The 17,727-nt window shown below is 38.2% G+C and overlaps 1 protein-coding gene and 1 pseudogene across 1 annotated transcript in view; one reads left to right on the top strand and one right to left on the bottom strand.

Annotated features, from left to right (window-relative positions):
• The window catches only part of DPH6 (diphthamine biosynthesis 6), a 452,167-nt gene that overhangs the window by 261,960 nt on the left and 172,480 nt on the right, over window positions 1-17,727 (top strand). The gene's annotated exons all lie outside the window — the stretch shown is intronic.
• Window positions 12,782-13,265, bottom strand: LOC100430359 (nuclear transport factor 2 pseudogene; annotated as a pseudogene).

The following is a 17,727-nucleotide window of genomic DNA, read 5'->3' as shown; positions in this document are numbered from 1 at the left end:
AACTAGCTGTTTATCTTCTCTTTGATTTCTGTACAAGTCTGATAGCTTTAGGAAAACCTTCCCTGACTCCACTGGCCTCCCTGATCCAGTTCTTATGGCGCTTTGCACCTCATCTTTATCTCATATGTCACAGCTGCAGTTTTATATCTATCTGTGGGATTGTTTTATTAAGTTTGACTCCTTTGCTAGACTAGGCTCTGTGCAAAAGGGACTATACCTGTTTTTGTTCACTATTGTATCTCAAGCACAGTATATAATGTGTAATAGGTACGCACAAAGATAAATTTAATGAATTAATGAAATGAGAGTTAGCAGACATTAAAGACAAAAAAACGGCAAAGGAAACTAAAGAGAACCAACAGGAGGTACTATTGAAGTTGAAGTTGCAAGGAACATTTCTTGTTGCAACTAGTAAGGTCTACAGCTCAATCCTCATGGACATGACCCAACTGATCTTGAAAGGACAATGCTACAAACCTACTGTCTGAAAGCAAAGAACTATTTAAAGACTATATTAATAGCAACAGTAATCGCCACAGGGATATGAGATGGAAATTTAGGGGAACGACAAGTCTAAGGCAGCTTCAAAGGCAACTCCTTCAAGAATCTTGTCCTAACTAAGGAAAGAATTGTTGTACTTCAAGGACTGAGGGAGTAGGATAGATCCAGGAGACAAGAGGTGCATTTGGGTTGGATATGGAGTAGGAGGAGAAGGGGATAGGAGTGGCATTACAGCATTTTCAAAGCAGGGAAACAACTGGCTATATACGGAGTCAATTCAGGAACTAGGGCATTTTGAGGAGTGCAGCGTGCCAAAGACAGTTCACTGAGAAAGGGCTGAGTTAGTCAAAGTTGGAGCAAACAACTGGACTGGCTGAGATGTGAAGCTCTCTCCCTGCTGAGTAGGACTTAGAGCCTAGAGGTTGGAATGCCAATGGTTTTATGGTTAGTGTGCCCCTTATGCTAACAAGTGTCACCCAAGATAAGTAAGACAATGATACAGAGTTAGCTAATCTTGGACAAAAGTTCTAACAAAGTTGGAGAATCACCACTAGGAAGATTTCGTTCTGTTTCCATTTTAATTCTGCACCATCAGGGACATCATTACATTCCTTTCACATCCACCACCTCTGTGCGTTTACAGTGCATCCTCTTCCTTTGTCTTGTTAAGACCTGCATTTCAGAAGCAATTTTTCCCCCTTGCCAGATCATCATTCAGTAGCAGAATAGGACACCCCTGAGCAATCACTGAGTTTCATCTTTCCGTCACAAAGGAATTCAGTGACTCACCCCTTGCAACTACACTAACTCTTTCAGGCCAAGAGGGCACTGGTCAGCGTTTTGGAGGAAGTAATTTACTAAATGGTGCCCTTGTGGCCAGAAAGACTCAACACACATAAAAGGAGAAACCACAGACTCCACTTCTTCTGCTCAGAGTGTTGGAAATAATTAGGATTAATTATGTGTTTTTGTGTGGAAGTGATGATATGAATTTCAATGGCATACAGGAAAAAGAGATAAGCCTATTTTTTAAAGAAAATAGTTCCGGTTTAGGTCCATTATAGCTGCACAATGTCATTATGAGATATGAGAAAGAGATAACTAAATTATTCATATTATAATTTTATTTGTGCTCTATTCCTTATTTTTCCTGGAAAATGTCCCTATTTGTTATTAAAACTAGCATGTTTTATAAAGAGATTTATGTTAATTACACAGAAAGCTGCCTCAGTCAGAATAGCAAATTCTATAGTGAATTTCAGAGTTTTTAAAATGTGTGATCTCTATGCTGTAGAATATTTCTTGCTAATGGTTCATGCCATCTATATATCTAGTGATCTTTGAACCTTATGTTCATTATTATGGTTATAGCTGTACCCAAATGGCAGCATATTATTAAAATATGAGATAATGATTGAATAAACTAGATATAATTATGCTTGTAAAGGAAAACAGACCATCTAGGAGTAAGTTTTTAGAAGGCAAAATAATACCTTTAAAATGTTATACTCAAAATAAACATATTACGACAGATGAGAAATCCCAGATTTTCAGGCAAAGGGCGAGAAACTGAACTGAGTTTCAAAAGCCATCTCAAAGAAGTTGCTCACTTTAAAAAAAAAAAAGGACATTTTTCTAAAAAGTAGCAAGTTTCCCAGCATTTCTTTTCTAAAAATATGCATTTTCTGTTATTCAAATGAATAAATATAAAATTATTTTCATTTTGGCACTTTCTAAAGTCCTGATCCTACCAATAGGTAAAATCATCACTAACTTTGCAGTATTGACTTTTAGCTCTGTAGGCCTACTTCCGTGTCATGAAGGCCAGCAGCTTGAAAAAAATAATGAAGACTTATCCCAGTCACCAGTTGAACAAATTCTGTTACCGTATTAGTCCTGAACATTTAGCAGGGGAAATAATATCAAATATTCTCATATCAAGGTACAGAAATATCAGTCTCATGGCAGACCCAGACTTGGAGGGCTAATGTTAAGCTAGATATCTTGCAGACTAACCAAGAGTAGATCACTGATCTACTGAACCTCTCTTTAGAAGGAAGATATATTTATTATTGGTTAGGACCAGGTAGACAATTTACATTTGTGGTATGTGGTTAATGTAATAATAACTTAATAACACTATCAGGTGTCTGGAGCGTGTTTGCTTTGAGTACAACTAAAAAGAGTACATTTTTAGCATGGTAATTTTTTTCCTAAATTCTTTTCATCAAAAAAATTATTTATGAGAACGCTTTTAGAGATTACATGAGCATTTAGATATTTGTATTGATAATGTTTTTACGCTACTTCTCCTTTTCGGGCTCAGTTTTGAAAGCTCTCCTGAGAAAGGAGGAAAAAGCATTTATATGAGGAAGCGAGAAGACTGAAAATGAATTAACTGTTAGAGGAGTGGAGTGGCAGTGACTAAGGTCAGAAAAAAGCTAAGTGAGCAAAGAGAACTGAACAAAATAGCAAAAGAAGAGAGCAGTGGTGTATGAAATAGGAAATAAAGAAGTGAGGACTATCTCAGAAGAGAAGAAAAATAAGACCCAGAAAAAACATGTATATATCTCAAGGTATACTACCTCACAGTATAATTTCCATTAATCTCTATCCACATACCCTTCTACATATCTGTTTAGTCATTCATAGGCAGACAAGGCTGAACTACCACCTTAAGCCTAAAATATCACATCATCTTTTGTAGCTGAGATGCTGGAAATAAATTCTGGAAAATTGGGAGGAGGTGAGAACATTAAGAGTTTATAAGAAAATTTAAGCCATTTTTCTTCTAACTTAATTTTTGTCTTCATAAGAATATCTTATCCAAATGAGCATAAAATATGAAAAAAAAGCCAAAAAGTAACAAATAACAGGCCTCCATAAAGACAAGAGTGTGATGCTATGGAGTTTTGTCATAACATAAAAATCTGTAGAAGGTGAGGATGTTTGTAACTTTTGGTTTATGTGATGCTTGTTTTTTTGTCAGCATGTATAATCCCAAGTAATTTATTATAATAGATATTTATAAGGTAACATAAATAATTTAACCTGTCCCATTCTCACGTAGTTTCTAAGGATTCCCAACACAAGTCAAATATGTCTAAAAGAAACAATATCCACGGTGTAAGTTACTTACACACAGTAAGGGAAATTGCTTACCTAGGCTCCAAAACCATTAGCCATCCCTTGTTGTAATTTACCTGGATTGCTAACCAATGTTTAATGTATTTTTCCTACTTATTGTTGATTTTCAGCTTGTAGGCATGTAGATTTTTATTTTAAATCACTATCAAATTGTGAAACTTAACAAAAAATGGCAGTGTGTGATTTTTCTGTAATGCTCCTGCATTCACTTCTTTGAGTGTTAGTTTAATTTTTGGCTAATGGTTTTGGAGCCTAGGTAACGAACTTCCCTTATTGTCTGTCAGTTACATGGTGGATATTGTTTCTTTTAGACGTATTTTACTTGTGTTGGAAGTTGTTAACATTAACTACATGAGAATGTGATAGTTTTAATTACTTATTTTTGCCGTCTAAAATATATTATAATTAGTTACTTGGGATTATATGTGCTGACAAAAAAAAAGTATCACACAAACCAAAAGTGATAAAATCCTAACCTTCTAGCAACAAACAACTAAGACATGCATGCACAAAGGGCGGATGCTTTAAGTGGCAGAGGGAGGGACGGAAGTGGGTAATTATTTGTAGCAATGCTTTTACTGTTGTTCAAAATGAGACAGACTAACAGTGGCAGCAGTCATTTTGCTGAATCAAAGTCCATGTTAGTCGCATTATACACTGCCACAAAAGGTTGTTAAGGCTGGTATTAGCATGTACCACTGAGGACATTGGAAGGACTCGATCTGTCACACTAAATCGCCTTCTTGCCCTCAACCATTGAAGTCTCCAGCTCCTCTGACATGTTCTTTCATTAATGGCCTGGCCTTGACAACTGATCCTAATTGCCTCTGAACCGCACTTCATGTATTATTGGTGTCTGCCTGCCCTGGTTCATGTCAACAAGCCACAGCATGTGCAGGGTGTGCCCAGTGCCTTTGCAGAAATGATGTTCACATCGTCATATTCCTCTGAGGGGACTGGGTCTCACTGGGAGTAAAGTAGAAAGCTAAAGATCTTCCTGTCTCTTCTTTGTAATATCTTAATGTTGATTTGTGCTGTGTACATATTAAGCTCATCTAAGGACTCACTAAAACATTAAACCAATTATGCAACATTCCATTAAGGCACAGATGCTGACTTAAATTTGCCCTTGTTTTAGTAAGTGGCAAAATGTGTGTTCATTGCAAAACCTTTTCAACTTTAGTTAGTATGGCTTACATTCCTTTTTCAACTTTAGTGTGGTTTACTTTTACTTTTACTTTTATTATGCATAACAATTTCAATTTGATGTATGATAATGGCCAAAAGAGCCTACAATATAGTTTCCAGGTAGACGTACGCATTAGACCAGAACTCCCAAAAGTAAATTATTGAAGGTTTGAATAGGATATTTTAGTCTTAACATCTATTAGCAGATTTATATTTACTACATTTTCTAAAAGTAGCTAAAATAATCAATTTTAGTGCATTACATGTATTTAAAACCTTAATTTTGTTCTGACATTTCAGGAAACATTCATAAAGGACAAAACAGTTTAGATGCATTTTAATTTATAAGATGAGTTATTTGCTTACAGCAAAATACTTTAGAATCTAAAATATAACATTAGAAACACTCAAGATATTTACCTCTTTTTCTGAAAATGTCTCTGAGATTTAAAATTTGCCTCATTCCTATGACAGTTTTTTACAATCACATCTCTGAACAATAATACGAGATTCTTTCAATCTTTTCATCCTTTTTTATTTATTGAAGGCAGTTTTCTGGTGAGCATTTTAAGCATGCAAGTTCTACCCGTGATCATAAAAAATAAATCACAGAAGCTCTTCTGTGCTAGGTATCATTTAGCCTAATCTAGACAGTGACATTTGGGCCACTAACAGCATAATCATGGTTATTGCTACAAATTGCTCCATGTTTGAGTTTTAATGTTATAAGTAAATTATGCCAGCGGATAAAATATATGTTTCTTTGGGAATTAAACATGTTTATTTCAGCAATGTGGCCATGGAATAGCACGGAAACCTTAAGCTTGTTTCATGTAGTAATACTGCCACCTTCTGAAGCCCAGAGGAATTGTCCTCAAGGTTAGCTGTTTTAAGAGACTTCTCAGGTAGCCATTTGTAGTGATCCAGCAGCCAGAAACTTCTAAGTCTAGAAACCATCTGACTTTTATCATGGGAATGATAAGTTTGATTTTAACTCTTCATTTAAAATAAGTAGAAATGAATGCAGGTATCCAACAGTCAGTAAAAATTCTATTTCCTCTTTTCATTTTACCCCCAAAAGCCTTTTATTTTCTGGACTTTAGAACTGTCTTTTTTTGGTGATGTGTAGTTTCCTGCTAAAAAGCTCAGCTGATATAAAGCTAATTCTGGTATGGAAGTTACACAGCAAGAGCGGTTGCCTGGCAGAAGTGGGACAGTGGTGGCCACAGCTGGGATTGTGAGAAGGAGATGGCAAATGTTTTTCTATCATTCAATCAGACAGTATGCCCTTCAGCAGAACAACAAGCCCTCCTGATTCTTTAGAATTAGTGAGATTAGCATGAAGCACATAATGCAGGGTGATGGGATTTGTCATAATTTGCATTGTCCTGGAAAAATGCGGGTTGATAGAGCGATGCATCTTGGAGCATGTCATGTCCCACGGGCAGGTCACAGAGGAAGCTTGGCAGAAATAATTTTGTGATATGTGCATCAGTTGCAAATGCTTCATAAGTAATTTGTCAGAATAAAATAAATAGAAAGTGGTTAGGAAGGTAGAGAAAGTAGGGTCATTGTAAAAGTATCTCCAAAAAAATTAGATATGTCATCCTCAAATATCACATTGTTAGTGATTAAATGAAAATATAATGAATGACTAGGCTTACTCTCCTTTTGGTTTTAAATTTCCAAAACCTTACTGTTAAGTCTTTCCTTTTTTCTAAAAGTAAAATCTTTCCTAAAAGTAAAATCTTACTGGTAAGTCTTTCCTTTTTCCTGAAGGTAAAATCTTGGAAAATACATGTGTGTTTCTGCAAAGTTTGTTTATGAAAGCCCGTTATAGAAATTATCAAATACAGCTACATTAGGGAAGGCTTTCGGAGTTTGCGTCTGACCTTGATAATGTTCCCAAACTACAGATAGGAAAGGATAATCAGTATGTAGTTGACAAAACGAACATGACACTGTTACTTATCTACAGCAGCATTTCTGGAAATGGGCATATAGAATTCAGACAGGCAAGGGGAGCGTGCTTATTTAGCATAGCATTGCAAGAATGAAAGGTCCGGTGTCAGGTATTGTCCATGGTTTATTTATGTAGTACCTGACAGAGATGCCACTGTCTTTAATATTTAGAAATTTCTTCTATCCAAGAACATTATAGCTAGTGTTTGCAGATTATGTTATTTATCATTTCAGTATCTGCTTCTACTGCACAAAGACATTTTGCAGTGTCTCCTTTATTTGTCTTTATACATTTCAAACAAAAGATTAATGCTGGCAGTTCGGTAACACTGATCTTTTATGACAGTTGAACACTTGTGGGTTGAGGGTCTAATAAGAAAAAAAATTTAAGTGAGGAGTTTAAGGAAAATGAAAAAAATAATCACTTGTGAAAATCAGGCTTATAATAAAAATGTATCTTCTTACTACATTGTTCGTAGGAAGAATACTCATTTTCTCAGATGGTTATAATTGTAGAATTAGGTTTTATGAAAACTAAAATTACCCTAGGGCACAGCTCAACATGAATAAATCTTTCAACACCCAGATCTGGAAACATGATACACACGAAACTAATAATGCCCTACAATTACAAGTAGATCGAGAAGAACTGTGCGAAGTTTTTAAAAAACGTTATTTATTGAGTTCTGTAACATGAAAGTGACTCCAAATAATGTTAGTTCAGACTATTTTAAATCATTTGTTGTTTGTAAAATAATAGCCCTCTATGTAAACCTCATATGTTTTTAAACTCGCCCTCCTGTCTGTAATCTTCAAAACTGACTGCTTTCAAACAAACAGTTTTACTAATCAGAGATAATAAGTGCTTTGTGGTGCCAATTGTTAAAAACTAGATTTTTTGTGGATATTATTTTTCTAATATATCATCTCTGGACTCATAAGGTGATTTTTAAAAAATAAACCCTGTTTACTGAATTGTAACATTTCAGCCCAATTTCAGCATTGTGGATATTCTGTACAATATTTATTTCACTGAGAGTTGGTACTGTAGACTTCAATCTTGGGTCACATTTTAACAACTTTTTTCTATTGTCTTCTTTTTGCTGTATACTACTGCGTCAAAAAAAAAAAAGGCACCTGTTGCTTCTCCCGTGAAATTCCTTTCCTCAGAGGAAATGTGCTTGCAGTGACAGATAATTTGCCTTGGTTAGAAGTTTTCTAGCATTTTCCCCTAAATAGCAAAGCCATAATACTCTCAGATAATCTTCAGGGGAGAACAAAAATACCTCTTCGTTCTCTTAGCAGAAAATTATGATAAATAATTTTAAAAATAAAAACTTTTTCAAATAAGTGTACATCTCGCCAGTCCTCTCCGCAAAATTTTAATAAACTAAGGATTTAAATTCCACCTTTTCAGACAAAGTTTTCTAAATTCAATCAACAGGATAATGTGCTGGATAGATCAATTTTTATATTGTCTTTAGACTTTACAGTTGTTTTACTCTAGATAATGACCACTAACCTAGCAATGCTAGTTTAACTCTCAATGTCTTACGAACTATTTATTGAGTCATTTGTTCATCTAGTCAGTATATGCTCCTACTGCTTATGGTGCCTATTCTGTGTCCTTTGAAGGATGCTGTGCAAGAGTTTTTTTCCCATAGGGATGGAGAGTGAAGTGAGTAGAGAAGGCCCGATCAACAATCTAATCAAGAGGTATTCATTGGGCAAAGCACCTCATCCAGAGTTAATGGCATTGCCACTCTGCGAATGAGTCTCAGAAAATGAAGAGGTAGCTAAAGGAATTAGCTTATTAATGTGCTATCATTACATCTGGACTGGATCCAGTTCTTGGTGTTTGTCTGGAAAATTCATTGCTGCTACAGTATTGTAATACCTGGCAATTCTCATATTAATGGAAGGGTAACTAGTTTGTTTATTTTAGTCTACCTAGTCTGTGATGAAACTCAAATATTTATTTGACAATAAAGTGATGTTTTTTACCCAGGACAGGTGAATTCATGAAACAAACTATATTTGTCTTCCATTCTGCTTTCACTAGCTTGTCTTTAATAAATTCATTGCCTCACAGATTATTAATACCATTTGAATGATTTTTCTATTTTGCCCCAGCTTCAATAGCTGCCTGTATGAACTCTTATTATCATTTCAGAGTTATTTCTTTAGGGTTCTTTATAGTGAACAAATAGTCTCAGGTAAAAAAAAAAAAAAAAAAAAAAAAAAAACTCAGAATGATAATTGAGTCAGTCCAGAATCTCATCAGGAAGAATGTGTCAGAGAAATCTAGTCTAGATATTTCTGGACATACAGGTAACTTCCTCAAGTAAACAAGAATGTTAGCTAAACAAATTTCCACTTAGCTTGATACTATTTGTTTCTTTTTTTTTTTTTTTTTTTTGAGACGGAGTCTCACTCTGTCCCCCTTGCTGTAGTGCAGTGGCCGGATCTCAGCTCACTGCAAGCTCTGCCTCCCGGGTTCAGGCCATTCTCCTGCCTCAGCCTCCCGAGTAGCTGGGACTACAGGCGCCCGCCACCTCGCCCGGCTAGTTTTTTTGTATTTTTTAGTAGAGACGGGGTTTCACTGTGTTAGCCAGGATGGTCTCGATCTCCTGACCTCGTGATCCACCCGTCTCGGCCTCCCAAAGTGCTGGGATTACAGGCTTGAGCCACCGCGCCCGGCCGATACTATTTGTTTCTAAATATAAAAGAAATAGATTAAGTAATTACTTAATTTTCATTGAAAATTTTAATTTGAAAAGGACTTCTTTAAAGAAAAATGGTATATTATTCCATTTTCACACTGCTCATAAAGACATACCCAAGACTGAGCAATTTACAAAAGAAAGAAACTGTCATTTACTTACAGTTACACATGGCTGGGGAGACCCCACAATCATGGCAGAAGGCAAGGACGAGCAAGTCACATCTTATGTGGATGGCGGCAGGCAAAGAGAGAGAGCTTGTGCAAAGGAACTCCTCTTTGTAAAACCATCAGATCTAGTGAGACTTATTCACTATCATGGGAACAGCACAAGAAAGACCAGTCCCCATGATTCCATTACCTCCCACTAGGTCCCTCCCATGACACATGGGAATTGTGGGAGCAACAATTCAAGGTGAGATTTGGGTGGGGACACAGCCAAACATATCAAATGGCTATATAAGTTCTTTGAAAAGTTATTGGTACTGGAAAACAGGAAGATATCAAGGCTAGGAATAAAACATACTTATTTTAGATGCAGTTTTTTTTTTCTGCTGACCAGGGAGATATCTCTAATGCTTCTCAATGTATATGGTGTGAGCCAGGCATGGTGGCTCACACCTGTAATCCTCACAGTTTGGGGGACGAAAGTGGGAGGATCACTGGAGCCCAGGAGTTGGAGACCACCGTGAGTAACATAGCAAGACCTCATCTCTACAAAAAAATGAAAAAATTAGCTGCGCTTGTGTGCACCTATAGTCGTAGCTACTTGGGAGGCTGAGGCAGGAAGATTGCTTGAGCCCAGGAGTTCAAGGCTGCAGTGGGCTGTAATTGCACCACTGCATTCCAGCCTGGAGGACCGAATGAGGCCTTGTCTCTTAAAAAAAAAAAAAGAAGAAGAAAGAAGAAAGAAAAAAAGAAAAGTACATACATTTTAGAGACTTCACCCATGAATTTTCCTTTTATATCTGTCATAGGTTTGCTTTTTTTAATACAAAAGTCATCATACTTGTTCCTGGCTCAAACTTGCCATGCAACACCTGAAGTCCTTTTACTAGGTCAGTAGGGAAAGGAGGTATTTCTTCTTTCATTCATTTTTCCAAGCTCACCACTGCCCCAAAATATAGATCTATTGGCTGTTACAAAATAATTTTTATTATATGTATAGTTTATATTGTAAAATATTTCTGAAGTTATAAAGTAAATAAATAAAACAGTAAGTGCTCTCACTTTTTTTCTTTTCATTAATATTTAAATCACCATTTTTATTGTCCAGAAAATTTTTGCAATCTATTAGTCCATGATGTAGACATGTCTCCATGGCATATTTCAGGATAAAAATTTAGCCAAATAACACATTTTACCTTAGGGGGAAAAAAAGCAGCACTTAATTTCCTCTGCACACATGTTAAGTTTATTCCTCGTGGATGATTTAGAAGGGTTTCTTCTTGTATATATTATATGGAAAAGACATTATTTGTAAATATGTGATAAGATTATATTGTAATACTGTACACTTATTAGATTGGGATGTCATCAAGCTCTCAAAGTTTCTAAAAGTGCATGGCAGCTGATGAGTGAGGATAGATGACAAAAGAGAAAAGTCAATAGTTTGACTGTGGGAGATGATCAGATCACGCTTGAAATGGAAAGCTTCCCTGTTACTAGAACAGAACTGTGTCCTGAAAAGAAATAGTGTTCTTCTGTCCTGTCGGCCCCTCTGAACTGAATTAAAAGTAATGGATTTTAAAATTTATGCTTAATGAAAGAATAAAACATCTGAAATTACTACAGCAAAGATAAAGATAAAGACAGCCAGAAGAATCACTAGGTAATTTTTGGAGAACCATTTCCCCCCACCGTCAATTTACATTGCTATGGCTTTTATCTTATATATTGGATGTCAAAAGTCATTTTCCAGGGCATTCAGAAGTTGTTTAAGACTGTGTGTGTGTGTGTGTGTGTGTGTGTGTGTGTGTGTGTGTGTGTACTATCTGTGCCCAGTGAAAAAAGTAAACCATCTTTATTGCTAGAAATGGTGGCCATTGTTTTTACTTTAGGTTGAACATATTTTGGTATTGGCGATAGGATTCTAGAGGACTCTTCCCTGGGTTTGGTGGGGTGGGAAGAACCATATAAGAAGTTATTCAGGGGCCGGGCGTAATGGCTCATACCTGTGGTCCCAGCACTTTGGGAGGCTGAGGCAGCGGATCACGAGGATGGGAGTTCGAGACCAGCCTGGCCAATATGGTGAAACCCCGTCTCTGCTAAAAATACAAAAAATTAGCCAGGCGTGGAGGCGGGCACCTGTGGTCCCAGCTGCTCAGGAGTCTGAGGCAGGAGAATTGCTTGAACCTGAGAGGCAGAGGTTGCAGTGAGCCGAGATTGCACCACTGCACTCCAGCCTGGGCAACAGAGCAAGACTCCGACTCAAAAAAAAAGAAGAAGAAGAAGTTGTTATTCAGGAGCACCAAGATAAGTGGGGAGAGCTGGTAACAAAAGACACATAAAGCTTGCTTCTGACCAGGAAAGGGAGGTAATGTGATAGAATCAAGGGCCAGAAAAAGATGGTATTTCCCTCCAAGGCCGTATGACTACCATGAGAGAAAACCCAGAATAGAAATGAGAGAAATAAGTGAAGAAGCGTGATTCCACTAAATAGTGGGACTGTTCTTAATCACAGGTTTTTGTAGACTTAACTAAAGAAATTGATCAGGGACCAGATTCAAATCCACAGAAACTCAGTATGTAACTCATGCTATGCTAAGCAGCTTATTATTTAATCCTTACAGCTGTGCTTTTAAATGAATATTATTATTCCATTTTCAAGTATGGAAACTGAACTTCAGAGAGGTTGTGTAACTTGTCCAGAATTACATAGCTAGTAACTGGTGGAGTAAGGCTGTTAACCTCAACTGTATTTGACTTCAAACCTATGTTTTTATCATACAGTATTATTCAAATTTGGGAAAGAAGGGACCCAATACGTAAAGACTGAGCTGCTTTTTTTTTTTTTTTTTTTTTTTTTTTGCTTTTAAGAAAATGTTTGTGGTTTTATTGTATCATGAGGCATTGAAACATCTGAACAAATCAGTGTCTGGGTGGTGAGGCAGCTGCTTTCTCCTTCCCTTCTGCCTTACTTAAGCCTTTCAAGGCATGAATGGTATAACCCAAACTTCTTCCTTCAGATGCAACTAGTCTAACATCCAAACATCATGCACAACACCTGGGTGGCAGTACTGCACTAGGCCCACTGCCACCATGGACCCGCTCCTTTGGCATGAGATGTGGAGCATCTGGAGTGTGAATGGTACTGGAAAGAGGAGGGAGGAGGAAACAGCATGACTGCCTGGCTGGGAAGAGATCAGCCTGGGATGTGCAGGCCAAGCCTGAATGTGTCATTGGCGCAAACCCAAGTATTGTTGATGTTCTTCAACAGGAACATCTATCTGATGGAACCCCATGATGGAGTCTTCATCCACCGTAAGCTGGCCCACAACCATGCTGATGATGCAGCTGGCGTGGGCTGATGGTCCTGTGCTGTGATGCTGTGCTGGATTTTTTGGAAGGGATGACTAGACAACTCCACAGTGGCAGCTTTCCCCTGGAATTGCCATCCTTCCCACATGAGGCATGGCACGTCAATGTAAATTGCACCTAGTTGGGTTTTCTCATTATGAAATAACTGGTAGTAATGCTGAATGAAGCTGGATCAAATCTGCTCCCAGATTGGCTCATCTCCCATTCTGGAGCATCACCCAGCCTCTTTGAGACCTGAAGGGTTGGCACAGTGGCAGCGGCAGCATGACAACCCGGCACAGTCTGCCAAGACTGAGCTTCTTCAAAAACTATTTGTGAAAACTGCTGGGTGTGGTGGATCACACCTATAATCCCAGTGCTTTGAGAGGCCGAGGTGGGAGGATCACTTGAGGCCAGGAGTTCAAGACCAGCCTGAGCAGCATAGTGAGACCTTGTCTCTACAGAAAAGTAAAAATTAAAAAAATTAGCCAGGTGTGGCAGCACACACCTGTAGTCCCACCTGCTTGGGAGGCTGAGGCAGGAGGATTGCTCGGGCCCAGGAGTTCCAGGATGCAGTGAGCTATGATCACACGGCTGCACTTCAGCCTGGGCGACAGAGCAAAACCCAGGATCATTTGAAAACAAAAAGAAAAACTATTTGCAGAAGCTGAATCATGTAGGAGGAGTCACAAAAACAAATAATGAACTAGAAAATTAGTTTTGTAAAAAAAGAGAATGGAAGAGTTGGGGATACGCTTGGAGAAGCAATAGCTAATAAAATGAGTTGAATAATATTATATTCTTGAATACTATGTTGTCTAAATTCTATGAAGCATCTTGGTGACAATAATGCTGTAGTTGTTCTATTACTAACTGTAGGCAATATACAAGGAAGTAGATTTAAGTGAAAATAAGCAAACAAACAAAAAAATCAAACAATTTGTTGCATGGGAGAATGTCTTGACCAGGGGACAATGAAAGGCTACTGTAGGCTACCTGAGGTATCTACGGTAGATATCTCTATTAGATGTGTCACTCCAAACATATTCTTCCTTAAGCTGTATTGGCCCTCAGAGATTCATTGCCTGACTCATACATGATAGTCAATAAACATTTTAGGAATGAATGTATGACTGGAGCCTTTTTCTCCCCAGCCTGGGAATCCATGAATATCTTGGTGAAAGAGATGATACCTGAAGAGTAGACCAATGTTTTGGATAGAATAACAGATTTTAAGAAGTCATGACTTTGTTAAAAGCTATAAAAAAGAAAATGAGTTGTCTGGCTTCCAGCCTCCCGCTTAGGTCAAAAGTCATGTCTCCTTTTGGTCATTTTTTTTTTCATGAAAAAAAATTATTATTAGCTTATGTTTTCTGAATTAAAAAAATTACTTTGCATCAAAATATGTCAATATATATTTAAATAACAATGTTTTAAAGTTTTCAGGCAGTGTTTCTCTCAGGTCTTTGATTTTGTGAGCTATTTGGGTGATATACCATAATTATTTTTAGAATGGTTTCATTATGTTTATAGTTTTAAAAGGAAGCAGTCATAAAATTTGCCTGTGAGGTCTCCTAAAGATAAGAGTTTGCTTGAGGGAGCAAGACTTACATGACCTTTTGATTTTTACATGACAGTTCACTCAGAATCCTATGTGAAGTGGTAGTGAAAGACAGATAGATAGACAATTATTTGCCTATTTTAATATCATATTTGAAGCATTCACCATTAGAAAGCATAGAAAAGTAAGTCGATTATCTGTCCAACAAAGATCTAGATGAGCTAATGCATTTGCTGTAATATCTCAGAAAACTTGAACTTTTGAAAGCTGATTTTTTGTTATTAGAACAATGAATAAAATTGAGATAATTCATAAGATTTTCATCCTCAATGAACATAAGAGAGAAAATTTTTTTTACCTTACCTACTTAATAATGTATTAGGTTTTAGTAAAGCTTCTAGAAATTTGTTTGAAATTTGTACCTTTAATATGTTTTAGATAAATTGGTAAATAGTGTTCTCTATAGCTATAAAAACCTAACATGGAGTAATCCAAATTTCATGCTGATGTGTAGTGTTGGCATGTGCACAATATGAATAATTCTATGCTCTTATCTCAGTTATCAGTATATTCTCTCTCTCTACCTTTTAAAAGGCTAACCATTTTATAAATTCTAGCTGAAATCACTTCTCTTCCATGATACTTTCATCCCAGTCATGAGTTACAAGTGATTTTTCTTTACCCTAACCTCTAATATTATTTATTGCTTAAGACTCTTTGGTTATCATCTGCAGAAGCCTACTAATGCTCTTTAAGTCAACAGTAGGAAATGTATTATTGCAATGCTGTGCTATGTTTCAGAATGTCAAAGTAGAAACTGTCTAGCCCTCAGAAGGCTACTATGAATTAGAACTAGACCCAGGAACCAAAATCAGAATAATAATGATATCAAAGATTTATGTTATTGTGTTAGTCTGCTTGGGCTGCCATTACAAAATACTATAGACTGGGTGACTCAAACAACAGAAATTTATTTCTCACAGTTCTGGAGGCTGGGAAGTCTTAAGATCAAGGTGCCAGCCAATTTGGTTTCTGATGAGGGCTTTGTCTTCTCACTGTGTCCTCATATGGCCTTTCCCTGGTACATGTGTGTAGGGAAAGAGATTACTCCCTTTCTCTTCATATAAGGTCATCAGTCCTATTGGATTAGCTGACTTTATGACTTCACTTAACCTTAATTTCTTTTTAAAAGCTGTCTCCAAATACAGTCACATTGAGGGTTAGGGCTTCAACATATTAATTTGGGGGGTGAGGAGTTAGTTCTTGCATTACTATGAAGAAGTAACTGAAGCTGGGTAATTTATAAAGAAAAGAGGTTTAATTGGCTCACAGTTCTCAGGCTGTACAGGAAGCATGGTGCTGGCATCTGCTTGGCTTCTGGTAAGGCCTCAGAAAGCTTACAATCATGATGAAAGGCAAAGGGGAGCAGGTGCATCCTATGGTGAGAGAGGAAGCAAGGGGTGAAGGAGGTGCCACACTCTTTTAAACCAGGTCTTGCATTAACTCAGAGTGGGAGCTCACTTATGGGGAGGACAGCACCAAGCTATTAATTAGGGATCTGGCCTCATGACCTGAACACCTCCCACCAGGCCCCTCCTGTAACACTGGAGATTACATTTCAACCTGAGATTTGGAGGGAACAAACTTCCCAAACCATATCCTTCTGCCCCTGGTTCCTCAAATCTCATGTCTTTACATGCAAAATACAATCATCCCATCTCAATAGTCCTGCAAAGCCTTAACTTATTCCAGCATTAACCAAAAAGTCCCAAGTCCAAAGTCTCATCTGGAGATTAGTTCTTTCCTATGAGCCTGTAAGACTGAAAAAAGTTATTTACTCCCAAGATACAATGGTGGTACAGTTATTGGGTAGACATTGCCATTCCAAAATGGAGAACTCAGCCCAAACAAAGGGGCAATAGGCCCCACACAAGTCTGAAACCCAGTAGAACAGTCATTAAATCTTAAAGCTCCAAAATATAATATATATATTTTTTTTTTTTTGAGACGGAGTCTCACTCTGTCGCCGAGGCAGGATTGCAGTGGCGCGATCTCGGTTCACTGCAACCTCCGCCTCCTGGGTTCAAGCAATTCTCTTGCCTCAGCCTCCTGAGTACCTGGGACTACAGGCATGTGCCACCACGCCTGGGTAATTTTTTGTATTTTTAGTAGAGACTGGGTTTCACCGCATTAGCCAGGATGATCTCAATTTTCTGACCTCGTGATTCACCTGCCTTGGCCTCCCAAAGTGCTGTGATTATGGGCGTGAGCCACTGCGCCTGGCCCAAAATAATCTCCTTTGACTTAATGTCCTGCATTCAGGGTGCAAAGATGGAAGGGGTGGACTCCCAAGGCCTTAGGCAACTGAACCCTATAGCTTTGCTGGATGCAGCCCACAGGGCTGCTCTGATGGGTTAGAGTTCAGTGCCTATGGCTTCTCCAGGCTGAGGATCAAGCTGCTGCTGCCTCTACCATTCTTTGGCCTGGAGAGCAGTGACCTCCTTCTTACAGCTCCACCAGGCAGTGCCCTGGTGGGGACTCTGTATAGGGTCTACAACTTCACACATCCCCTTGGTGCTGCCCTACTAGTAGAGCCTCTCTGTGGGGGCTCTACCCCTGCATCAGGCTTCTGCCCTGGCACCTAGGCTTTCCCATACATTATCTGAAATCTAGAGAGAAGCTGCCAAGTCTCCTTCACTCTTGCATTCTGTGCAGCCACAGGCTTACTGCCACATGGAAGCCACCAAGGATTATGGCTTGCAGTCTCCAAAGTGGCAGCCAGAGCTGTACCTGGGGCCTTTGAGCCACATCTGGAGCTGGAGCAGCCTGGTTGCAAGGAGTAGCCTCCCAAGGCTGAGCAGGGCAGTGGTGTCCTTGGCCTGGTCCCTGAAATCATTCTTTCATCTGAGGCTTCTGGGCCTGTGATAGGAGGGGCTGCCTCAGAGATTTCTGAAGTACCTTCAAGGCCTGTTTTTCCATTGTCTCAGATATTAACATTTGGTTCCCTTTTGGTCGTGCTAGTCTCTTTAGCAAGTGGCTGCTCCACACTCTGCTTGTATTCCTTTTCTACCATGTGCCAGGCTGCAAATTTGTCAAACTTTTATGCTCTGTTTCCCTTTTAAATATG

The sequence above is a fragment of the Macaca mulatta genome, chromosome 7 (assembly GCF_049350105.2).
Source record: "Macaca mulatta isolate MMU2019108-1 chromosome 7, T2T-MMU8v2.0, whole genome shotgun sequence".
In the NCBI taxonomy this organism is placed as follows: Eukaryota; Metazoa; Chordata; class Mammalia; order Primates; family Cercopithecidae; genus Macaca; species Macaca mulatta.
Note: the sequence above shows the minus strand (reverse complement) of the source record. Positions and strands in the feature narration are given on the sequence as shown.